Raw genomic sequence first — 24,721 nt, 5'->3', positions numbered from 1 at the left:
TGCCTGTCTTGAATCCCTTCATTTCAGCCTTTGGGCTACACAGATAGATTGCTTTGCAAAGTCTGACATCTGGTGGTTCAAAGTAGATACAGTCAGTCTCCTCTGGTTCAGCGCTATTATCATTTGGGGGGTCTTAAAAAAATCACTTGTTTGCTAAAGAAATACTGTTAGAGTCTTCTGAAAAATCATGTAGGAAAGTATATATTATCAATAAGAATTTATGTTCAGAAATTCTGAACTGTGAGAATGTGTCTATACTCTGTATAACAAGGGATAGAGAATCCCAACAGACAGGCTTGTTACCACTGAATGAACTTCAGTGATGAATCACCCGGGTTCTGTTCTCACCTAGCTTCTATGACACTACAGAGACTCCTTTGCACCTTTGCTTTCAGTGAAATCTGGTGTTTATTCAAGGTCATGCTAAGACACACTTCCTCAGTCCCCTTGGATACAACTTCTTCAAAATCCTTCAGTTCTTAGAAGTGTCTGTGTAATAACAATTATTTCAAAAACAGCCTATACATTTGAAAGAGCAATTTATATAAGCAGGGTACATGGGAGGGCTGGTTGGAGGAAAGGGAAGGGAGAAATTATGTAACTGCAATTTTAAAAAATAATTTAAAGTCCCTTCTTGTTGCTGCCAGTGATTTCTCCATCTCCCCACCTCTAGCTCAGTCTTCTACTCTCTGCTCCCATCACTCGGTTCAATGCACTAACTTTACTATGCAATTGGTGTGGAAACACCAGGAGGATACGCGAGAGGCCAAGAAGCTCATGCTTTTTGGAATGTTCACCACCATCTTGGCCAGTACCACAAGTGTTAATTTGCTGTGGTGTGCAAAACTAAATAGTGAAGAACCAAGCACCAGGCTGGGAAAAGATACAGCAAACCAATCATTTGATAAGCACTACTACCTTAAATGTATAAGGAACTCAAACACTTTAATTGTAATAAAATGTAATGATCAAAATGTAAACAAAGTAATTAGGTATTTCTCAAAAAAAGACATAGGAATCAGCAATAGGTTTATAAAAAGTCCTGTCATATAGTACACATGTCTTAGCTAGAGCAATAAGACAACTAAAGGAGATCAAGGAGATACAAATTAGAAAGAAAGAAATCAGATTTAGAGGAGGTTCAATGAAGTGCTGAGAAAAAAATTATTCTTTTGTGTTTGGGTGAAATATTTGTAGATACCTGTTAGGTCCCTTTGATTCAGGACATCTGTTAGGTTCATTTTTTTTCCCTGTTTAGTTTCTATTTTGAAGATTTGTTCATCGGTGAAAGTTGGGTGTTGAAGTCTCCCACTATTAATGTGTGTGGTTTGATGTGTGATTCAAGCTTTAGTAATGTGTCGTTTACACATGTGCTAGGAGGAACTTGACAGCACTAAGGGCCTTCAGAAAGAAATTGGAGAGTTCTCATTCCAGCAATTTAAAAGTACCTGAAACTTCTAGAACAATTAATTAAAAACAAAAAAGAACTGTACAAAGAATTAAGGAAACCAAGAGCTAATTCATTGAGAAAAATCAAAAGGATAGATGAACACATAGCCAAATTAATCAAAAGACAAGAGAGAGAATATCCACATTAACAATATCAAAATGGCGTAATGACACTAAGGAAATTCAACAAACTTACTACAAAAGTCTGTACTCCACAAAACTGGAAAATATAAATTAAATGAATGGTTTTCTAGATAGATACCATTTACCAAATTTAAGTCAAGGTCAGGTAAATTATTTAAATAGTCCTATAACCCCTAAGGAAATAGAAGCAGTAACTAAAAGTCTACTAACCAATAAAGGCCCAGGCACAGATGGTTTTAGAGCAGATTTCTACCAGACTTTAAAAGAAGAGCCATTATCAGTATTCCTCAAACTATTCCACAAAATAGAAACAAAAGAACCGTTGCCAAATTCATTCAGTGAGAGACCACAGTCTACCCCATACCTAAATCACACAAAGATTCAACAAAGAAAGATAACTTCAAGTCCATTTCCTTTATGAAAATTGATGCAAACACACTCAATAAAATACTCACAAACCAAATCCAAAAACACATTAAAAACATCATCCAACATGATCAAGTAGGCTTCATCCCAGGGATGCATGGATAGTTCAATATATGATAACCAGTGGAATCCAGCATATAAAAAACTGAAAAATAATCATAGCTCATCTCATTAGACGCTGAAAAAGCCTTTGACAAAATCTGTAGCAGTGAACAGTTACTGCTTTAAGCTCCTAGTGGGGCTTACAGGGCACCACTGCACCCACCAAGAGCTCTGGCTTAGCAAATGAGAGATATACATAATACCAGCTAATTTTGATATGCCTTCATAGTTCAATGGTTAGACACTTCCAAACCTCCCCGAGGCTCCTGTCTGGTATTCCTGACTTAACACCTTCTAAATCTATATTTTATCTTTGCTGCCCTGTTACCTTCTGGGCAGCCTCACCCCTCTCTCCAGGCTGCTTTCCCTTTCCACCTACATTGCTGGATGATTTTCTCCCATAGCTCTTTTTTTTTTTATTGGATATTTTATTTATTTACAATACAGATGTCATCCCTTTTCCCCATTTCCCCTCCCTAGAACCCCCATCCCATCCCCTTCTTCCTTTATGCTTTTATACCATTTTGATTACATGCACGTACTAAGGTCAGTTCTAGGTTGAGGGTCTAGCAATACAATAGATGCAAATAGTCAAGGAACAAGCAACACAATAAACACAAATAGTCAAAGAAAAAGCAAGGCATTAAACTCAATTACGTGAACACTCCCATGATCACTGTTTCTAAGAGCTTATCAGAATGACCAAAATTTCTGAGCCTACTTCCCTGTCCTAGCCCAAGGTCATTCTCTGCCTCCTAGTCACCATGATTCTCCTCTCTCTCTCATCTCAGTACCTTGGCCACACAATTCAAAAATCCCACCTCAGTCTCCCTGCCCAGCCATTGGCTGGACAGCAATTCGTTATTACCAATCAGAGCCACCTAGGGGCAGGGACTCTCAGCATCTGAAAGTGTGGCTTTTCGGAGCCAATAAAAAAAAAAAAGGCTCTTTTCTCAGACATAAATTGAGCATAATCATAACAATTATGTAAATTAAAAAGTATGATATATAATTACCATCTAGTCCATCAAGTTTGTCAATTAGATAAAGTACTCAACCATCTATCCTAATGTAAAGAGCTTACAATTCAATACCTGAATTATGTTGTGATTTTAACTTGCATTTTCATCAGAAAACCATCCTTTCAAATCTATATCATCTCTCTCAAAGCTAAACAACTTGAGTTTGATTATGATACTATACTTTTCAACCCTGTCAGAAATCCAAGAACTATTATTACCTGAATATATAGGAAGCACAAAAACATAGCTTCTAAAACTTAAACAAATTGTGGAGGCAACTGACTACCTAGACAGTCTCCTATTACTCAAAATGTCAGAGTATCTTTCTTCAGCCTTCTGGCCCAGGACAATCTGAGAGACCTTGAAATGAAGCAAGAATTAGGAAGTACTAGCTTACTGTGACATGGCAGAGCTAAACTGTTGACTATCCTGCACTGTGTGTCCTTTCCTGGAAAATATTTTTTGTGTGTAGATGAACAGGGCAATTTTTGTCCAGTGGCTCTCTTGCCATAACTGGAGCAACTCCATATGAAGGTTTTGATGCTCAGTTTCTTCTTTGAATCCTGAAGGGGTTACTGTCAGGAGCAGACATGTTTCTAGTCAAATATGATCTATAATAATGGATTAATATCAAATGCCATTCTGTGCATTTCTGATATTTTTGCAGACTATCTATCTATATTAAGTATATTTGAATTGTTATATCTTGACTATTTTAGCTATTTCTATTTGAACAGTATTAAAACATTTCACTATAATTAAATCAGAATCAATTATAACCATAAATTAACTATCTGGCCCTTGTGTTACTTAATCACCTTAAATAGATTGCAATAGTAGCTATTAGAAGGACTGGATCTAAGCCTTATATTCTTAAATGAATTATATAGGCATAATGCCTATCTAAGAGTAACAGTATTAATTTCAATTTTTATATCAATATAAGAAATTTATAGCAATGAAATCCTTAAATCAGTATCAATCTATAAATTCTGTACAAATGTCAAAATTATACCTTCAATTTGAATCAATTATAAATATTTCTACTAATGTAAAATTGTGGTATACAATACTTTGTTTAAGAATAAATTTAGTAATCCATCACATCTATTTCCTTCCTGTTTAAAATTATGAATATTTCCAAATTAACCCTTAAAATGACAATCTATCTATAATCATAACCAGACACCCAAACCCAAGGGATTGGGATGACAACTCTTCGTAACTTCTACCTGCTGAATAGGGGTGAAGAAAATTCTTTAAAGGGGTGTGGAGGGGTAAGAAAATTAGAATATTTGGTTAGACTTAAGCAAACTAGTTTTGGCATCTTGTTATCTAGTCTCTGTATGTTTAGAAGGATCAGGACTTACTGAAGTTTTGATTGGATCCATCTGAAAAGTTGTATGAAAAGAGGTCATCTGGAATTATCAGCTATTCCTGAAGCTGTTTTGGAAGCAATTCTCTGGAAACAGCCTCAGGAGGCAGGGGGCTGAAACATCAAGTCATCTCAGCATCCCTGAGGATGAATCTTGCTAGATCTGTACCTTCTGTGATATATGTATGAATCTCACAACCAAACTTTTAGTACTATGAAGACATTTTTATGGATTGTACATGATACATAGGTCAGTAAATGATGAATTTTTGCTCCTTGTTTTGAGCAGGTAAAAAACAATTGTCTTTTTTATGAGTAAATTTGATCAATAACCAATTGTAATAAATCTTTATTCATGCCATGTGAAAGATAGCATGATGAATCTTAAAGATTACACTAACATTAAAATTTATGTCTAATTTCAGATGAAGTTTTGGCTAGAGACATTTTTACATTTAAGCCAGTTATAGGGCTGTTCCCATATCAAAGAATCAGCAGATCAAGTTACCTGTTCTGTTTGATTTGCTCAAATTTTTCTTTTTGGTAGCCAAGATCTTCAGGGGGTCTTCCCCTGTAATATCTGATTCATTTCATTCTGTAAAGGGTCCAAATTATTTTCTCCTTTCCTGTCAACACAAATACAGAGTCTCTTTCCAACAATAGCATGTCCTTGGTCCAGTAACTTGAAATCATTAAAAGTATAGATGGAATTAATTTAATAGCTTGATCTCTCTTCCAGAGGAATTTTAATATCATTAATACCACCAAACTTATAATCATCTTCATTTTGATAATTAAAACAACCTAAACAAATATTATCTATTGTGATAGTACTCCTCCACTATCTCCTGTTTTGTTCTTACATGATTAATTTTTAATAGTGAGATCAAGGCCTAAGTTTCTACTGTCTGAGATAAGGTTAGGCTCCCTATTCCCTGCTTTTGGACCTACAAGTTAAGATCAAAAGCCTCAATTATTTATTCATCTAAGTATACTTAAATTTTCTCTTCTATGGAGATTAATATCTCTGTGGTATGTATTTCCCATTTCTTTATGGAACTTGAATTAACATAAGTTTCTTTATTTGCCTAAGTTTTTTTCAACTTACCCCCTGCTGTTAGCCTATAATATAAGATCAAAAGCCTCGAAATATTTAGTCATCTATGTATTTAACTTTAATTAAATTCCCTTCTACTTACTGTATAAGCCTATTTCCAGGCTCTAATTTTGTCGTACCAGGCTGAACAATTCCAGAAATTTCATGTAGACCATGTTTGCAGATCCCAAAAGCTGCTCTGGTATAGGCTTTTTAAAATTTCTTTTAATACATTTTTCCCATTCCTTCCATTCTCCCTCCTTGCCTTTATTTGCTACGTTTCAACTTAAAGGTCTGGATTTCTTTATTCCATGTATATTTAAGAACATTTAGGCAATTACCGATATACTCCCTTTCATCATTAGAAACAAATCAAATTTCATTTATCTCTGCCCTTGCTTGCTTAGATAGACTTACTCTCTTGGCCGTTGTGAAGAGCACAACAAAGAGCAGTCGGATTCAGTAGTTTCTTCAAGTCATTTATCTCACCCTGGTTGTATCCCCACATGTCAAACTGCTTGATCATAGGTAGTCATTTAGCAATCTCCCTTTCAATTCTTAAGAAACCTCCACAGCATCTTTGTGGCTATGCATCCCTGTCCCCACAGTGCTTAACAGCTCCCTAGCTCCATGTCCTCACCAACGCTGCTACTTCTATGTTCCTGAAGATGTATGAAGTGATGGCCAAGGAAAATTTTATTTTCACTTCTAAGAGTCAACAATACTGACAGCGTTTCCCTTTTATTTATTTACTTATTTTATTCAATTTACATCCCGATCACAGCCCCAGTCCCTCCTCTACTCTCCCCATTCTCCTTTCCCCTTCTCCTCTGGGAAGGGAAGGCCCCTCATGGGTGCCAACCAATCCTGGTATATCAAATCACAGCAGGACTAGGCACATCTCTGTCACTGAGGTCAGACAAAGCAGCCCAGCTAGGGGAAAGAGATCCAAAGGAAGGCAACAGAGTCAGGGTCAGCCTGCACCACCCACCTCCCACTCCACGTGTGAAGGAATCTACACTGAGACCATGCTGCACATCTGCTACATGTGTGTAGGGGGCTTAGGTACATCCCATGAATGCCCTTTGGTTGGTAGTTCAGTCTCTGTGAGCCCACATGGGCCAAGGTTAGTTGACTCTAGACCTTCCTGTGGTGTTCTAGACCCCTCCAGCTCTGGGTCCCTCAATCCTTCCTTGCACTCTTTAACACAACTTCCAGGCTCTGCCTAATGTCTGGTTGTGGGTCTCTGCATCTATTTCCATCAGCTGCTGGAAGAAGCCCTCAGAGGACAGTTGTGCTAGGCTCCCGTCTGCAAGCTTAGCAGAGTATCGTTAATAGTATCAGAAGTTGGCTTTCTCTCTCCCATGGGATAGGTCTCAAGTTGGGTCAGTCATCTCTACTCCATCTTTATCCATGAATAACTTGTAGGCAGGATGCACTTTGGGTAAATGGTTTTGAGGGTAGCTTGGTGTCCCCTTCCCTCCACTGGAAGTCCCTCCTTGTTAATGAGGTGGCCACATCAACCTCCTTATCTCTACCTCCTTGCAGATAGGAGTCTCAATTTTGGTCACTCCTATAGACTTCTGGGAGTCTTTCCTATCCCAGAGATTCCCAACACTGATTTCCCTTCTCTCTCCCAGCCTTCTCAATACCTCCAACTCTCTCATCCCAGTTCCTGCCCCAATGTCCCTACCATCCAGTTCCCTCCTGTCACCCACCTCCAATGTCCATTTTATTTCTCTTTCTTAATGATACTTAAGTATCCTCATGTGGGCCCTCCTTGTTACTCAGCTTTTTTGGGTCTGTAGACTGTAGCCTAGTCGTTATCCTATATTTTATGGCTAATATCAACTTATAAGTGAGTACATATCATACATGTCTTTCTGGGACCGTGTCACCTCACTCAGCATGATATTTTCCAGTTCCTTCCATTTGCCTGCAAATTGCATGATGTATTTGTTTTTAATTCTTGAGTAGTATTTCATTGTGTAAATTTATCACATATTTTTTATCCATTCTTCAGTGGAAGAGCATCTAGGTTGTTTTCAATTTCTGACTATTGAAAATAAAGCTGTTATGAACATATTTGAGCAAATGTCCTTGTGGTACAGTGTAGCATATTTTGGGTATATGCCAAAGAATGTTATATCTGGGTCTTTAGCTAAATATATTCCCAGTTTTCTGAGAAACCACCAAATTGAATTCCAATGCCTGTACCAATTTGTACTCCCACCAGCAATGGAGGAGTGTTTCCCTTGCTCCACATCCTTGCCACATCCTTGTCACTTGAGTTGTTTATCTTAGCCATTCTGTTTGATGTAAGGTGGAATCACAGTGTCATTTTGATTTGCACTTCCCTGATGACTAAGGATGTTGAACATTTCTTTAAGTGCTTCTTGAACATTCACGATTCCTCAGTTGAGAGTTCTCTGTCCAGCTCTGTACCCCATTTCTGAATTGGGTTATTTGGTTTGTTGGTGTCTAATTTCTTGAGTTCTTTATGTATTTTGGACATTGTCCTCTGTCAGATGTAAGGTTGGTGAAGATCTCTTGCCATTCTGTAGGCTGTTGATTTGTCCTCTGCCTTACAGAAGCTTTTCAGTTTCATGAGGCCTCATTTATTGACTGTTGATCGTAGTGCCTGAGCCATTGGGGTTCTGTTCATAAAGTTGTCTCCTGTGCCAATGCATTCAAGGCTATTTCCCCCTTTTTCTTCTATTAGATTTAGTGTATCTGGTTTTATATTGATGTCTTGATCCATTCGGACTTGAGTTTTGTTCAGGGTAATAGATAATAGACATTTGTTGAAGATGTTTTTTTACCCACACTCTATGGTTTTGGCTTCTTTGTCAAAAATCACATGTCCATAGGTGTGTGAATTTACTTCTGTATTTTTGATTCAATTTCATTTATCAACCCGTCTTTATGTCAATATCATGCAATTTTTGTTCCTATTGCTATGTAGTATAGCTGGAAATCAGGGAATGATGATATTTCTAGAAGTTCTTTTATTGTATAGGTTTGTTTGGCTATTCTGAGTTTTTTTTGATAGATTTTGGGGGTCACTTATGTACATTATCATAACATCTATGAATAACAATACTTTGACTTCTTCTCCAATTTACAAGCTCTTGATTTCCTTTAGTTGTCTTATTTCGCTGGCTAGAACTTCAAGCACTATATTGAAGAGATAAGGAGAGAGTGGGTAGCCTTGTCCTTTCCTTGATTTTAGTGGAACTACTTTACATTTCTCTTCATTAAATTTAATGTTGGCTATTGGCTCTCTGTATATTGCCTTTATTGTGTTTAGGCATGTGCCTTGTATCCGTGATCGCTGCAAGACTTTTAACATGAAAGGGAGCTGGAGTTTTCACTCCTACAGATGGCTTTCAACTTGGTAGGCAAAAAGTCACTTGTAAAAATTAATTGGAGATTCCCAAATGGAATACACACACACACACACACACACACACACATACACACACCTTGATGTAAGATTAGGAGGAGGGGAGAATTAGAAGTGCCAAGTCACATGGTTCCTTCCCAAGCCATGCCAGCCAGGAAACTAGGACAGAGGAACACGGCAGCCAGCAATGATTTGTCCTGGGTGCTTCTAAAAGGTTTCTAGCTGCCTCAGAGAGCTTGAGTTCATAAACTCAGGGAGCTCCTGCGATGGAAAGCACAAGCTACTTGGAGGAAGGCAGAGAGAGGCAGACTTCTCTCTGAAAAGAAAGCTGAAGCAATAGAAAGAACGTACTGTGTGTTCATGTCTAGTGGTCAACTACTATCCAGCCTTAAGAAGAATGTGCAACAGTATAGGAGAACTTGGGGGACTTTGTGCTCAGTGAGAGAAGCAAGGTAAGGCAAACCACACAGTCTCACTAAATTTGAGGCGTATAACAATTTCCTGAACTCGGCAGATTTGTGACACAGCCTGATGATTACAGCAAATCACAATTTTGAAATATTTGAAAGTCGCTTAAAAGAACACATTAATTTTTTCTTACTGAAAGTAACTGATATGTAAGGTACAGATATCTTAACTACCTGGGACAAGCCATTCTTCAGTGTGTACTTATGTCAAAGCATCATCTTATACAACATATATACATATTTTGTCAACTTTAGAACAAGATTTAAAAATATTGAAAAGATGGCTATATATGTCATAATTCTTGTGTTATAATTCTATAACAACTAAATTCATTTACCTTCTGTGAAATTTCCACTCAGGTAGCTTAGTTTCCTTATTAATGTTTCATACAGTAGTTTTGTTGAATGTTACTGATCTAAACTGACCGAATGTGTTTGAAATATAAAATTCATAAATATTGACAAATGTATGTACCAGTAAAAATATTTCTACAGCCCTTTCCCACCCATAGGAAGCCTTCTGTCTCAGCCCGAGATTTTTGTCAACCACGAGATTTTTGTGCTTCCTGTCAGATATGCACTGTGTTGAATTTTCTAGAACTTTGACATTCAGAGTCACCCATTACATTTGTGTGGCTGATTTTAGTAAGCCTGATTCTTTTGAAAATCATGCTTATTGTGCTGTTTTTCCATATTTTTGGAACACACAGACACACACACACACACACACACACACACACACACACACACTCAGGGGCACACGGGCACAGTTTATTAACCTATTTATCTCCGGATAGAGATTCGGCTTGTTTACCGATAGTTGCTATGCATAACCCCATAGCCTGATTACTTTGTTTCTTACTTTCATGGTTCCAAAGAACAGATCTCCAGTTCATTCAGTGATCAACACAAAGAGAAAACCAGTTCAGATAATGTTTTAGGAAGCAAGTGGTGAGCAGTGAGAGGTTAAGGAGAATCTGCCAACTGCTTGAGGAGCTGCTGACAGGCGCCTTGGCTTCTTTCTGTGTGTATTTCCTAACGAAGCGAATCATGTGTGGAGTCTTAGACCTACCAGCAGCCCAATGTTAACACTGTAGCTGATTTATGTATCACATGAATGATGGACTTGGTCTCCTGTGAGGATGGGTGGGAAGTGACAGGGATATGCAGCTAATGTTTCCTAGGAACTGACCCCAGGGCTGGCTGCCTTCTAGCTATTGTGCTCAAGTCTTTACTACTCTTATTTTACAAAATGTTTTTGTCCTCTGGACCCCAGTCATAAATAGACCCCAGGCCAAGAGGTACTTTATTTCAAAGTTTTGCCAACAAATATTATCTGATTTTTACCCCCTCCCCAATGATTTAAACTGCATCAGTTGCATCTGCTTTGGGATTTGGCCAGGGTGATATTTTCTTGACACACTGTCATGGTTAGGATTTCAATTGTTCTAATGAAACACCATGACCACATCAACTGTGGAAAAAAGGTTTATTTGGCTTATGCTGCCAAATTACTGTTCATCACAGAAGGAAGTCAGGACAGGAACTCAAGAGGGCAGGAACCTGGAGGCAGGAGCTTATGCAGAAGCCATGGGGTGGGGGAGCTGCTTAAATGCTTGCTCTCCCTGGCTTATCCAAACTGCTTTTCTATAGAACCCAAGACCCCCAGTCAGAGGCAGCGTCACCCACAATGGGCTGGCCCTACACACATCAACTACTAAAATGCATTCCAGCTTGCCTGCAGCAGCTTCTTAATTATGCTAAATATAATTAACATGTGACTCACAAGCTAACACATGACAAAAAATGCTACAGAAGTTTTGGTGTAGATTATAGATTTTGTTTTGGCTTTTAATTTTAAAAAAAGTATTCTGTAAACTCTAAGATTAGTCAATTGTTTCCTCAAGCTTCACACTTTTCTCTAAACTATTTCATGGATTGTTTTCCACTATGTACATGTTCCTGGTGTCTGCAAATCCTTCTGATTTTTTATATTTGCTTCTGTGGACCAGTTGATCTGGGAAGCTTGGATGAAGAATTACTGGCAGCAGAAATAACGCTCCATAGTTGTCAAAACAAAGCAAGAAGTATAGGCTTCATCTTGAAAACTGGAGGCATGGGATTGCTCCCTAAAGGTGACTGCTTTTATCAAAGTACTTACAGTACATATATATATATATATATATATTCAAGAATACTTACAGCATATGCATATTCAAAGTACTTACATCATATACATACACATACACATATACATATATATATTCAAAGTTCTAACAGCATATTATATATCTTCTTGAATACATATATACAACATATATATGATTGTGGCTTTGGAGTTGTAGAAAAGTAGAAAAAATGTCAATTGACAAACTTTTTTAAAATTACTATTATTCTTTAATCTTTTTATAGTCCATCTGTTATCCCCCCTCCCAGTCTGCTCTCTGACTGTTCCTCATCCCATATCTCCTCCCCATCCCCATCTACAAGAAAAGGTCCCCACCCCACCAGACCTCCTCACTCCCTGGAGCCTCAAGTCTCTCCAGGACTAGGTGTATCTTCTCTCACTGAGGCCAGACCAGGCTGTCCTCTGATGAATATGTGTTGTGAGCCTCTTATCAGCTGTTGTATGCTACCTGATTGGTGGCTCAGTGTCTGAAAGATCTCGGGAGTCCAAGTTAGTTGAGACTGCTGGTCACTATGGACTATGGGACTATGGACTATGGACTATGAGGTCACCCTCCTCCTCAGCTTCTTCCAATTTTTCCCTAATTCAAAGACAGGGGTCCCCAGCTTCTGTCCATTCGTTGGGTATAAGTATTTGCATTGTCTCTTTCAGCTGCTTGTTGGATCTTTCAGAGGGCAGCTATGCTAGGCTCCTGTGTGTAAATACACCATAGCATCAGTAGTAGTGTCAGACCTTGGAGCTTCCTTTTGAGCTGGATCACAATTTGGGCCAGTCACTCGACCTTCTTTCTCTCATGGTCTTCTCCATTTTTGTCTCTGCAGTTTTTTTAGACAGGAACAATTCTGGGTCAGAACTTTTGGCTGTGGGATGGCAAACCCATCCCTCCACTTGATGCCCTGTGTTTCTACTGAAGGTGGACTCTACAAGTTCACTTTCCCCACTGTAGGGCATTTCATCTTAGGTCCATCCCTTTGAGTCCTGAAAGTCTCTCACATCCCTGGTGTCTGGTTCATTCTAGAGGGTTCCCCTGAACTCCTACCTCTCAAGGTTGCCTGTTTCCATTCTTTCTGCTGGCCATGAGGGATTCAGTCCTGTTCCCCCACACGCATCAATACCAGATCATGTTCTCCTTTTCCCCTCCCTGTCCTCTCTCCCACCCAAGTCCCTCCCTCCCTCTGTCCCCTATGACTGATTTCTTCTCCCTTCCAAATGGGATTGAGGCATCCTCACTTGGGCCCTGGCTTGTTAACCTTCTTGAGTTTTGTGGATTGTATCCTGGATACTTTGTACCTTTTTGGCTAATATCCACTTATAAGTGAGTACATACTATATATGTCCTTTTGGGTTTGGGTTATTACTTCACTCAGGATGATATTTTCTAGTTCCATCGAATTGTCTGCAAAACTCATGATGTCCTTTTTCTTAACAGCAGAATAGTATCCCATTGTGTAAACGATCCACATTCTCTGTATGCTTTCTTCAGTTGAAGAACATCTGGGTTGTTTCCAGCTTCTGGCTATCACAAATAAGGCCACTATGAACATAGTGGAACATGTGCCCATGTGGCATGGTAGGGCATCTTTTGAGTATATGCTCAAAAGTGCTATAGCTGGATTTTCAGGTAGATCTATTTCCAGTTTTCTGAGAAACCTCCAGATTGATTGGGTGTCCATATTTCAAGTCTTTTCTGTCTTTACTTATTTGAGGTTTCTTTTTTTTGTATTTTTATGGGACAAAGTGTTTATTTATTTCATAGTTCCATGTTTCGGTTAATTATGGCAGGGAATCAGCAGTGGCAGGAGATTGAAGCATCATGTCATATTATGTGTGTGGTCAGAGGAAGTGAACAGTGAATGCCCAAATGCCCGTGCTCAGCCTGCTCTTTCCATCTGTATACAGTCCAGGATTCCCTGCCCAGGGAATGATGCTAACTACTGTTGGTGAGTCTTTCTTCCCGAAATAATGTGCTGTTATTTTGTAGAATCATAGTAGTTTTCTTTAGTTTATAATCGTGTCACATACCCTGTATGTCTTACAGATTTGTTATATTCAATTTCATCTAACAAGCACTTCAGTTGTCATCAAAAACCCTTCATAAACATTTAAGTGGACACTCAATACTATCTTGAGTGTTCAATTTATTGCTTATTGTACTATTCTTCTCTTCTTAGTCTCAAAACACATCCCCTTCACTCTTTCTGGTAAATAACTTTATAAGTACTTTTTCTGTTATAAGCTTCAACTTATGCTAGAGTTCCAGAACTGAAATTTCTAGGCAAATAATATGAGAGGGTTTTTTTTTTAGTTTTTTGATACATTTCTTTAAAATTAAATATAATATTTTATTAATTTTTTGAGAATTTCGTACACAGATAAAGTGTTTTTTAAAGTCATATTTACTCCTTACTCTTCTCCCTAGCTCCTCCCTGATATATCCCAACCCCTTTCCAGCTTTGCCATCCTCTGCTTTCTTTGGTTGTTTATATATATTTCTCTAATACCTTTAAGTTCATTTGTGCTGCCTCTAAAGTCAGGGAAAAGGAGCATCCAATGTGCTGTGGTAGACTTACATCCTTAAAGAAAACCAAATCTTCCTCCCAAAAAGCCAATAGCTCCTCAGCTAAGGGTGTGGAGGGTTAATGAGCTCCCTTCTTGTTGGAACAGTGACTGTCTTGATCTTGTACTGATCTTGTGCAGGGAATCACAGCTGCTATGAACTAATGAGTGCAGCTTCACTGTTGTATCTGGAAAACACTGTTTCCCTGCTGTCCTTCCCAATTTTGGCTTTATATATACGCCTTCCCTACCCTTTTTCATGATGTTCTTGAGCCTTGCGGAAGTGGTATTAGGTTAGGTGCCCTATCTATGACTGAGCATGATGTACACATTTCTCTGCAATTTGATCAGTTGTGCCTTTCTGTGATAAATACTGTCAGTAGCACTAGGAAACTTTTGTTATATTCTAAAAGCTGCATTCATCTGTGTGTACAGAGGTATAAATTTGGAGGGCAGCTTGATACTATGGTCATTTAGCAAAATAATAGTAGAAAGTTAATACACTTAATTAACCACTAGAATGATGTTTTTCTTTCCTGGAATGCATAAGATCACATTCTACCACATGCATTGATTCCTTACAGATATAGTTCTATGGTGACATGGGTTTTCTTGTATACTTTCTTTAGCCATGTGTTATGCCTAGGACTATAATCCTAGCACCTGGGAGAAAGATTGGGAGTTCAAAGCCAGCCTTAGCTACATAGGAGCTATCTCAGAGAACTAATTATTAGTTAATTAATTAAAATCTAATTCCTTTTACTGGTCTCTGAAATTAGCAGGTTCTATAACAAAACCAGGATAACAACACATGGAATCCCAGAGACAGTGGCTCAACAGATTCCATGGTAGCTGCCATAATTTTAAAAGACAAATTAATGAACCTCCTGTGACCAGTTAGTGACCTGTTGTTGGAAAGGAGAAGAGAAGAGCAGGGTGTTGAAGGAAAGTTTTGAAGTTATTGGACAGTGAACAAGCCAAGTCCTAAGCTTTCCTAATTCCCCTTTAAAGGACTAAGCAGTCTGCTAGGGGCCAAGTGCCAAAGAAACCAATTTGCATTGCTTTGAGCCCAGCTGTGTCTGGGCCTGTGGTGTTATGCCTCTCATTCCTGCAACCCACAGTCTATGCAAGGTTGTGTGACACATGGCAGGGTGAGGTGCCTACTAGAGCCATCAGGCAATGGGAGGCTCAGCCAGCCATCTGTTTCTCTTCTCACAGAAAGCCATAGACATCTTGGAATTTCTTCCTGATGAGAAGTTTGGGTGCTATAAGCTCGTTGGAGCCATTATGCCTTTGGAAACATGAAGTTTAGATAGAATTCCAAAGAACAACAACTTGAGGTTGATGTCACAGAAAGGAAGACTTTACCAAGACACAGTTTATACTTCCGTTCTAACCTCTGCTTCCAGTCCTGCCTGTGTTTCTTTGCAGTTTGCCTGATTTCTTGAGTTTTGATACATGATGAAAATAATACCATAGCCCCTCTATTGTTGTTTCTAGAAAGTATTTTCCCAATCAACCATCATGCTGGTGTAATGTCCCCCTATCACATTAAAAGATAAAGTCCTCAATGATAGTTGATAAAGTCAGTGAATTTGCTAAATTTTGGTGAATTGGGATTGACTAAATCATAGTTTACCTTTAACACGTAGATTATTGGGTACAGTAACAGACAGGAACAAATTACCATTCAGTTTGACAACTAACACAATGGAAAAATGAACAAAGGGCCTTAGGATTTCAAAAGCAAATTAAGAAACTCCACAGGGATAAAACCACAAGCTCCTTCACTTCCATTTGTAAAATCTGTATTCATCCTTTCATGCCAAAAGGATTTTAAGTGTTTTACCAATAATGTTCTGTCTACAGTGACTTCCTAAGTATAAAAAATATAGGATTGAGTTTTCATCAAGTAAATATATATAAAATGAAATGTAAAATTTTGACTATTGTTATGTAGCCATTGCTGTTGTCTATTTTTAGGATATTCTCATATTCCTAAATTGAAACTCTGTAACCATTAAACAAAATGTTCTAATCCCATTTGTTATGAAAGCACAAACTAGCAGTTCCCCCACAGCAGTGCTACCTCTGTTTCGTCAACCTCCTTTTTTTTCTAATTACAGCTTTTGCCTCAAAGTTCATTGTAGGCTTAGATTTTTCAAAACATACTTTAATAAGGATTCTCAGATTCTTTGACTCCACTTCTAATCTACCATCCAAAGGTAGGGGAGAAAAGATGAGTAATAGGACATTGGTGATGTCTACCTGTTTAGCCTGGACCCCTCAGAGCTCCCAGAGACTAAGCAACAAACCGAGGAACATACATGTGTTTGTCTGTGGCCCCTTGCACATGGATTAGCAGAGGTCTTCCTTGTATGGCCTCAGTGGGAGAGGATGTACTTAATCCTATGGATACCTCACGTCCCGGGGAAGAGGGATGAGGTGAGGGTTGCTGGACATGTGAGGGAGGACTTTCTCAGAGATAGGGGGAGGTTATGAATAACTTGGAGAGGGTTGACAGGGAAGGGGAATAACTTTGGGAATGTAAATATATAAAATATTTTAATAAAGAGAAGGAGAAGGAGAAGGAGAAGAAGAAGAGGAGGAGCAGGAGCAGGAGGAGCAGGAGGAGCAGGAGAAACAGGAGGAGAAGAAGGAGAAGGAGGAGCAGGAGGAGCAGGAGGAGCAGGAGGAGCAGGAGGAGCAGGAGGAGGAGGAAGTTATTTGGGGTGATTCCAATCTTCACATATCAGTAGTGTAAGGATACCAACAGTCCAGTTCAAAAGTGTCAACAAACACAAATCAGCCGTGGCAGCACAATCTGTCAGAAACAGCCAGGCATCAGCTGAATTGACAAGAGTCAGCAGGAGCAATCAGAACCAGTTCTGGCAGAAGTTCTCTGCCATACCTTTCTAAGTGAAGTAAAGATCAGCAAAGATGAGAGTCCAACAAAGTGAAGCATTGTACAGCTAGCAATTCAAGCCACAGTCACTGTCTGTTGGGTCCTACTTATACTCTCTCCAAACATCACATGTCCTCTCATGAATGAGTCTGCTTCAGCAAAATATCACACGAGTGAGTCTGCTTCAGCAAAATATCACATGAGTGAGTCTGCTTCAGCAAAACACCACACGAGTCTGCTCGAGGACAACATTATATGACACAACTAGAAATTTCCACTTGAGTTCACACTGGATAATTACCAGTACTAGAGTTCCCTGATATCAGATATCAAACACACTGTGTTTTGTTTACTTGTTCTTCAGTTGGTACACATAGAGATATGCTGTGACTTTGGTATGCAATACATGTTTGGGTCTCTTATTTCAATTCTAGCTGGATGGATTGGTTATTTTGTGTTATACTGAGGAGTCACTGTTTGCTTTCCAGAGTGTGCATTGATGTCCATCGTCTCCAGCAACACACGGCTTTCTGATTCTCTAATTTCATGACAACATTTGTGTTTCTTTTTTTTTTATTGTAACACCATCAGTGAGAGGTACATATATGTATCATAGTCATTATGGTATACGAACTATAGTAACTTTTACATTATTTTAATAGTAAAAAGAAACACACTGTGGTGGTTTGAATGAAAATGGTCCCCAGAGGATTGTGTATTTGACTACTTGGTCCCCAGTTGCTAGAACTTTTTGGAAAGGATTAGGAGGTGTGGCCTTGTTAAAGGAAGTGTGTCACTGGGGATGAACATGTAATTCCCAGTGTGTATTTTATCTTGTAGTAGTGGATCAAGATGTATATTGTATCTGTTGCTTTGTCATTAAGCCTTTGCTCAACTATCGTAGATTCTAACCCTGTAAAACCATAAGCACACACACAGACACATTCAGACACAGATACAGAGACACACACACATAAGCATCATGTGTCATGATGTATTGTCATACCAATAGAAAAAAACCTAAAATTCACTGCAGAGTGGAAGTTAATATTTTTGTGAAGCCTGACAGATATAAAGGAGAATAGCAAGGAAGAATATTTAACTTTTTTGTGGCTGACATTTGGTACAAGAGAGCATTCTTACGCAGAGGACATATCTGAAAATAAGATTTTTCCTGACTTGCATTGGGTGGAGCAAAGACAACTAACAAACAGATGTGTGTTAAAGGATATGATCTGAAAACAAAGCAGTGTGAATAAACATAGTCATAGGAGAATGGCTTTTTCTAGATGTGCAATTGGGATGTCATGTCAGAGAAGAGTGCATGTGAATACAGAATGAAGTGAGGATCTTGAGGGCAAGACCATGTGTATTAGGTAAGGCTCTTCATAATTACAGAATTTGTATAATGAATCTATCTCCATATCTATCTACCTAATCTATCTTATCTATCTATCTATCTATCTATCTATCTATCTATCTATCTATCTATAGTTAATATGTAATATGTACTACATAATATATTATATAATATATACAAATATATAATATAAAATAATTAATGCATAATATATAGTATATATTTATAACACACACACATACAAACATGTAGGTTTATTAGAATGACATTCAGACTGCAGTCTAGCTAATTCAACAATGACTAGCTATGAGAAGAAAGTTCAAGAATCTAGTAGTTGCTCACTTCAAAAGGCTGGATGCTTCAGCTGGTCTTCAGTATCTGCTGGAATCTTGAAGAAGTAGGCTTTAATTCCATTGAAGAAATCAATGTGCTAACAAGTGAGGGCAAGCAGTCAAAAAGCAGAAGCCTCCTTCTGCCATGGCCATATATAGGCTTCTAGCAGAATGTGTGGACCAAATTAAAGGCGTGTCTTCCCTCCTCAAGATCCAGATCAGAGACAGGTTTCTTCCTACCTCAATGGTCTGAACTAGAAATAGATCCATCTGCTTCGAATCAAGCAACAAATATTTCACAGATGTGCCCTCCATCCTGGATTATAGTTCATTGCAAATATAGTCAAGTTGACAACCAAGAACAGCTAGTCATCATACCATGCAAGTATCTCTCCTGGCACCATATTACTTTATACATGTACAGCAACTGTTTTATTATTTATTTTTTATTGCTTCTCCTTTTATTTAAAAAAACTGCTTTTATTATAAGAATTGGGCATGCTTGCTTAGTTCTCACTCCTTTGTGTAATATTCATAAGAAGCAAGTCTTAGGTTTCATAAAATTTCACTCATAAATATTTTAGTACAAGTTTCTGAAAAATAGCCTCATGTTTTCAAAATGATCATAGTACCATCATCTCATATTTAAATAAAATTACTTAATATCAACTATCTACTATTCTCAGTTTCAGTTGTCTCAAACTTTTAAATATCATTTCATTTCTTTGAATCAGAAACCAGTTACAGTTTTACATTGTAGTTGTTAATGAATGCCTCAAATGGTGTGTGTGTGTGTGTGTGTGTAGGTACATATATGTGCATGGCCAGAGGACAATATTGGCATTTTCAGCCCTTTAAGACAAGGTATCACATTGACCAGTAGTAACATACCACATAGATAAGCCCGAAAGTCTAGCACTGTCCAGCAAGCTCCAGGAATCCAGCCCCTGTCTTTCCACCTGCTTGGACTATGAACATATGTCACCCATACCTGACACTGTTTGTAAGAACTCCAAATACGAAACTCAATTCTTGGCTTACAAGGAAAATAACAACTGAGCTGTCTCCTCAACCCTCTCATCTTGTTTTAAATATACAATATTCCTCACCATTTTCCCCCTTACAAGTTAATCTCTGAATACATCGTTGTATGGATTTTTCTTATTTCACTTCAGAACATGAAGTGTTTCTTTGATTCGTGCAGTTTTTAGAAACTGGATGATAGATCTTGAAACTTTGTCTTAATTGCGACTTTTCAGCCAAGAATACTCATAATTTGTTTGTCTCTCTGAAATGCTGGCATCTGTCTGTAGTTAAGGAGCATGCCATTAATTCTATATAGTTGTAAATGATGATGCTGAACTTGGTCCTCATTTTTCATTTCATACTTGGAGTAGTATTTGGTTATATTGTGTTACCATTTTCAGAAAAAAGGAATGAGAAATACTTGACTCTGCCTTTATATTTTTGAAATTATAAGCTGGCTAAGTATTATCTTCCCGTAGTGAACAATTTATAACTTGCTTCTATGTCATAAAAATCTCATTTAGTAAACATGTTTGATGCATTCTGGTTTCTTGCGTCATTATTGGTAGTGATGCTGAAATTGTTCTGTCTTTGCTCTATGTTACCTTGCTTCTTCTGTTCACTCTGGAAGTCTTTGACTTAATACTGCACTCATGGATAAAATCTTTGTCATCAAGTATGACAAATGTTCTAGGCTTATCTTTTATCCCCCACTCCTACCCCATAATTAATGCCTTCTAAAGTTCTTTATTTCTTAGTAGATATGGCATCTCAAATTCACAGTTGGGGTTACCTTTTTATTATAGATTCTAAGGCTTTTTGCAAATAGAGATAGCAAATTCAATTTTAAAGATGGAATGATTAATTTGTTCCTAATGATACTTCCTATTAAAACTAATTAGTACAGAACTTCACCACTCTTCTATTTAAATGGTTTCTTTTTTCCTATCTAACTTCTCAATAATTCAAGTGTGAGTATATTTGAACACTATAAATTTAGCTTTGTACCAGTTGCACATGTGTTAATTTTGGATGAAAATAGTAGAAATTCCAGAAATTTAATGATTCCTTGATATTTTCTCTTTTTCTATTTACTTTTATGTCCTGATTTGGAGTACCGTGTCATTTTAGATCATTCATAAAAGTTCCTCAGTTATGACAATATCATCAACTATTAACTACCAATCAATCTATCGTCATCTACCTATATGTCTATTTCCTTTTATTTTAAATTAAAACATTTATGTGGCTATATATATTTGGAGTGATGCTTTGGTACTATATACAAGACATAGTAATCAAGTCAGGGTAACTAACATTTTTTGCATAAATTACAAAATTTTAGACTGTAATAAACATGTTTGGTTTGTTTGTTTTGTTTTCTATATTTTGGGGTTTTTTTTTGAGACAAAGTTTCACTATATAGTTCTGGTTGTCTTGAAACTCTCTATGTAGATCAGACTGACTTCAAACTAACTGAGGTCTATGTGCCTCTGCATCTAGGGTGCTGGGATTAAAGGTGTCTACAGCTACACCAAGCTGACTGTAATCATCTTTCTACGATTATGAAAACAGGAATTAACTGCTCATTAACTATAATTAAATACCTAGATACACCTGGGTATTTGGTGTCCACCATCTAACCTCTTTCTATCCTGCCACACATATCTTTTCTAATTCTCTCTTACCTCTGTTCTATTCTATTTTTCTGTTTTTTTCCTTCTGTAAGTGAGTGAGAACACATGAAATATGTCTTTTGTGCCTGGATTATTTTAGTTACAAGGTGTCTTACAGTTCCTTCCATGTTATTGAAAATGACAGATATATATTCTTTATTGCAGCTAATAGCACTGCATTACATGCACATAGCATATTTCCACATATGTTCATTTATTAATGGATGCCTTACATTATTCCACATCTCTACTATTGTATATAATGTAGCAATTACTAGTAAATTTTAATTAGTAATAAAATTTATGAGTTACATTCTAGTTCTGTCTTTGAGTTGCTGAAGTCTCTATACTATAATCCATTACATTCCTACCAACATGTCCCAGTACATAAAAGTTCTTCTTTCTCTATCTTCTCACCTTGACTTTCTTGTTAAGATGTATCCTTTTGATACCAGACATTGTAAGTGAGGTAATATTGTAAGTGGTTCATTGTGGTTTTAATTTATACTTCTTACTTTTTATTATTGATATGAAGTATGTTTTCATATACCTTTAAACACAAAATGTGTTCTTTAAGAATTGTCTATTCAGATCATTACATGGTGTGTGTGTGTGCGTATGCGTGTGTGTGTATGTGTGTGTGTATGTATACATACATATGTGTGTGTGTGTGTGTGTGTGTGTGTGTGTATTACTGGTTTTAGTTTCTTACATATTTAAAATGCAATCCATAGTTAGATAAATAGTAGATTTTCCATATTCTTGTTGCTTCTTCATTTAACTAACTCCTTTGCAGACACTACTTTCTTTATAATAGTCTTGTTTATCTATGTCAGCTTTTGTTAAAAGTGACTTTGGTATATTAGGATGAAATAATCTCAACATAGAAAAAAGTTTTGAGAAGACTGAACGGCATTTATGATAAATATTTGCTACAAATCAGGGTATTAGAATAATCTGTAAACCAAATAAAAGACTGCTTGTAAAAAATACATAATCAAGCTTGTACTAAATGTGGAACAGCTAGAAGTGTTTTCTGTAAGATCTGAAATAAGGTAAGAATGTCACCTTTATAATTCTTATTCAGATCGTAGCCAATGCTATTAGGCCAAGAAGGAAATAAAAGCATCCAAGTAGGAAAAGAAGAACTTAAATTTACTCTTTTCTGCAGATGCTATTTATATGTAGATAAAATCATCCCAATTTTATCACATACACACACACACACACACATACACACACACACACATACTCTTTTTCCATCCCTGAGATGAAAATGTATATTCTTACTAATTTGACATTGGATTCTCAAAAATGTATCCATGCCCTTAGCTTTTAAAATTTGTTAATGCATAATTGTTTATATTGTTGTCTACAAAATGATAGAGGGTACTGGAATTTTCCTTTTTGCTGTTTTCTGGCAGTGTACCATGCTCTTAATGGAGAGATGGAAAACCACAGCTGTACTATACCGCGCTCCCCTGTCTATGCTGCCATCCTGAGCCTACAACTACTTAGGGCTCCTGTCATCCCCATGCTGGGTTCCAGCATTCTTTATTCACCATTCTTGAAATATAACCTGTTGCCCTGGCTCTGCTCTGTCAGGGGCAACCTTGCTTATACAGTGAAGGCCTAAAATCAGCAATAGGCCTAAGTCAGCCTACTAACACAAAGTCTTGGTCTCTGTGGAAAAACACTGAACAGATGTCTACAAGATCTTGTAAACAAGTAGCCTTGGTATAAATTTACCAGCTTCGATAGTCACAGACCTTGTGGATAGGTAGCCTTGGTGGATAGTATCAACTTAGATAAGGAGAAATGATTCATAAACAGAGTCATAATGATCTATTCCCTGAACCTTCACCCAGCTGTTACCCTGTTCTGGAAGACACCTGTACTCCCCCGAACACCTACACTCCTGTGTCATCCTCTTCCCCACATCCTACCTCTATGTGCTTATAACCTTTGTGTGAAAAAAGTAAAATTGGCTGTTTGATCAGACTATAGACAAGCCGCTTGTTCTTTGCGTTTGCCTGTTCCCCCATTCTCTCTTTAAGGTGATCTCCCCAGACCCTGTTCACTGCCCTGCTGGATGAGGCACTTCTCTGGGAGGTGTGAACATGGCCATCTCTATTTAATAATTTTGGGTCTTCTTTATGTGGGGTTATGCAATTTTTCACACTTGATCACTTAAGAAGGAAAGATGAAAAATGAAGAGGGTACACAGTGGAAGAGCACCCAAGCCTAAAATGGGATTCTGGCCTTTACTTCCTTTTTGATCTATGTTTACTTAGTGTTCTCCATATGGCTACAACTCAGGGCATTGTCTCCCCCAAGTCTCACTATCCTAATTGACATTTTGTTTGTGTTCAGTGTACTATTCTCCACTATGCTCTTTCAACTGGAAAAGTGTTAGTCATGTCTCTTGGCATTTTCCCTTTTTCCTGTTACTAGTTTACACCTTCAGCTCCTTTTATATGAGTGTTCCATCACAAGGTCACCTACACCTGTTCTTGTACATTTTTCTCACACTGGTCTGTTTTGTCTACTACTTCTAGAAAACTGACTGTCCTGAAGAATAACTTCTATCACACTAAGATCTCTGCTGCGATCTTTGAACATTTCCCTGTTAATGAACATTCCCAAAGCAGCATCAGAGGTTTTACATGGCCAGAAATGACTGACTTGTCTATTACCTGCCTTCTATCTGATTCACACTCCAATCTCGTGGGTTTATAACCTCTTCTGTGACAATACCGTGAATGATTTCACCTGTGCAGTTCACATTCTAGGACTCTCTGTCTCAGAATGTCTTGCTCTCCTATGTTTGCCTCTCAAATTCTTCTCATTCTCCAGTCTCATAGCAAATGTGCTCTCTTTTTAGAAATCTCATCTGGTAATGCGTTACACAAGGGTTCTTTCTAATTACAAATTTTCATTATATTCTACATCTGAGTCTCTTACTTGTTTCAATGGCATGGAATTATAGCTGTGAAGCAGTTACTCTCATGATAATGCAGCCCGTACAGCCAGGGGATTTGACATTGCCTGTCTGTTTTACTATGGAATCTGATATACACACAAAGACACACACACACGGCGGGGGGCGGGGGGAAGGAGACCGGGAAGGAGATAGAGAGAAAGAGAGAGAGAGAGAGAGAGAGAGAGAGAGAGAGAGAGAGAGAGAGAGA

This window comes from Grammomys surdaster, unplaced genomic scaffold, assembly GCF_004785775.1.
Source record: "Grammomys surdaster isolate TR1022 unplaced genomic scaffold, NIH_TR_1.0 126066, whole genome shotgun sequence".
In the NCBI taxonomy this organism is placed as follows: domain Eukaryota; kingdom Metazoa; phylum Chordata; class Mammalia; order Rodentia; family Muridae; genus Grammomys; species Grammomys surdaster.
Note: the sequence above shows the minus strand (reverse complement) of the source record.